We start from the raw sequence: 2,633 nt of genomic DNA, 5'->3' as shown, positions 1-2,633 counted from the left end.
AGGAGACTTGTCATTTATGTTTTTCAAAACGTAACTCCCGACGGGTTGGTCACTTGTCAAAAGTGTCAAAGTGTGATATATTCAGAGATGAAATATCAAGAACACGCCAACTCGAATGATATGGGAATCGACTCGAGAGAGTGATTTTTTAACGAAGAGATTTGTTTATCCATATATTTGGAAAACATCTTTGTGTCATTATCCCCGGTCCGGACACCACATAGAGATATGGGTGGAAAGCTATAAGATAGTGAAATGGTGAAGTCCGAGAGGAATGCCTTCAAAATAGATGGTGGAACTTAGTTTCGAAACACTGCTTGTTGTAGCATTCCTTTGGCATTGCTACAGCATTGGCTGCTGGAATTTGTGTTTGGGTCTCACCTTAAGTCTTACACCCTTGCTTCTTTTATATATTCTGTATTTTGTTTTGGATTGCCTTAAAATCAAGCAAAAGTCTTCAAAATCGTCATCTGAAATCATCTCTTTCATTGGACTCTAATCTAACTTTGGCTACAATCTCTGTGGACGATAATCCGGTACTTGTACCACTTTATTACTTGGAAAGACGACGTTAGGCGTATTGTATACTTGCTTTGTGGCCTAATTTCATTAGTCTAAAGGTGTGAAATATAACGACCAAGTTTTTGGCGCTGCTGCCGGGATTGTTTCGCTAAAAGTTTTATTTTGAGTAAATTAAAAGATTTGATTTTTCTAGTACCATCAGAATCATTTTAAAAGTGGTGTATGTCACGGTCATATCGCGTGGAATTTTTCGAATTTGATCCCGATATTGAGAGAACGTTTCACCATCGGAGGAGGGCTCAAAGAGCATTTTTTGCTCTACTCCCTCCAAATATGGCATTACCTCCCCCAATTATTCCGGAAATACCGCATTTGGAAAACCAACCGCCGGGTTTTGAACCAATTCCACCATTCCCGAACTTTCAACAAGGATATCTACATAATGGTAATGATAATAATTTGGAGACATAATTGGAACCTAATGAGCACCAAAGAGCGCAAACTCCGAACATCATTAATTTGGCAAATTCAAAAAATGGGAGGATCATGGATTATGCTATTCCGGATTTTGAGCAATTAAATTCCGGGATAGTTAGACCACATATGACCGCTCTCCATTTTGAACTAAAACCGATAATGTTTCACATGTTGCAAACAAATGGCCAATTTGCCGGATTATCTTCGGAGGACCCACATTCGCACTTAAAATCTTTTATGGAAATCACTGATGCCTTCCTGATCCCGGGAGTGTCAAATGACGCTCTCAGACTCACTTTATTTCCATTTTCATTAAGGGATCGGGCAAAAGCGTGGTTTAACTCGTTAACTCCGGGTTCTGTGCCGTCATGGAGTAACATGGCGGAAATTTTTTTGCGAAAATATTTCCCACCAACAAGGAACGCTAAGTCCAGAAATGAGATCTGTCTTTTCAAACAAATGGACGATGAGGCTGTTCCTGACGCATGAGAAAGGTTTAAAGAGCTTTTGAGGAAATACCCGCACCATGGCATTCCGTACTGTATTCAACTCGAGACGTTTTACAATGGGTTAAATCCCATGGCAAAACATATGCTCGATGCGACTGCGGGCGGAGCCTTTACAGCTATGACCTATAATGAAGGATATGAAATCCTAGAAAAGATCTCAGCCAACAATGGGCATTGGGCCGACCCTCGTGCTCAATCACAGAAAAAGACTGATGGGATACATGATGTAGATGCATATATTGCATTAACAGCTCAGCTTACCTCCATGACCAACCTGCTGAAAAATCTAACTTCTGGTCAGGGAGTGCAGCAAGCTGCTAATACACCTGTTCCAACAGTCTTCTCTGTGCAATGTGTGTGTTATGGTGTGGAACACTCGTATGAACATTGTCTTCATAATTCTGAATCCATAAACTTTGTTCATAATAGATCTGGTCCCTATACCAACAATTTCAATGCAAGTTGGAAACAACACCCGAATTTTTCTTGGAACAGTCCATGTTTAAATCCACCCGCACCTAAGCAACAAGGAACTTCTAATTTCCAACCACAGCATCATGGAAACAGTTCTAACTCTCACCAACAAAGTTTTCAGAATTCCCAACCACCTTTTCAAAACAAACCATCTCCACAGGCTGACTTATCATCTTCTTTGGAAGCAATGATAAAAGGGTTATTTGCGCATGCTCAAGCTCAAAATCAAGCTTTGATAACCCAACAAAACTCTCAAAATCAATCTCTTTTTAATCAGCAAAGTGCAGCTATTAGAAATCTGGAAACCCAAGTCAGTCAACTTGCATTGAATCAGACCAATAGAGTTCTGGGTACTCTGCCTAGTAACACAGAAGTCCAGAGAGCCTTAGGAAAGGAACATGTGAAAGCAGTGACCTTTAAGAGTGGGAAGGAGTTGAAAGAAAAAGTACAAAAAGATAGTACACCTATTTTGACAGAAGCTGATGCTACAACATTGGTTCCTGCCAAAGAAAGACCGGTCCGACCCTTAGAGAAGAAGGCATCCGAGACCACCACTTCTGTCCCCCCTAAATCAGACTTTTTGTTACTTTTTCCTGAGGATGCTTTAAAGATGTCAAAAGAGACTGAGGTTTTAGAGACCCCTAAGCTTGA

General features: G+C 40.5%; 1 non-coding gene across 1 annotated transcript; it reads right to left on the bottom strand.

The window, feature by feature from the left end:
• Window positions 1-1,425: 1,425 nt before the first annotated feature.
• On the bottom strand, window positions 1,426-1,532 carry LOC112517547. The gene has a single exon (XR_003069730.1). It is a non-coding gene; the product is annotated as a small nucleolar RNA R71 (small nucleolar RNA).
• Between the last annotated feature and the right edge of the window lie 1,101 nt (window positions 1,533-2,633).

The sequence above is a fragment of the Cynara cardunculus genome (assembly GCF_001531365.2).
Source record: "Cynara cardunculus var. scolymus isolate 2C chromosome LG 8, CcrdV1, whole genome shotgun sequence".
Taxonomy (NCBI): domain Eukaryota; kingdom Viridiplantae; phylum Streptophyta; class Magnoliopsida; order Asterales; family Asteraceae; genus Cynara; species Cynara cardunculus.
The sequence above is the reverse complement of the archived record's forward strand: the minus strand, read 5'-3'. Positions and strand labels throughout refer to the sequence as shown.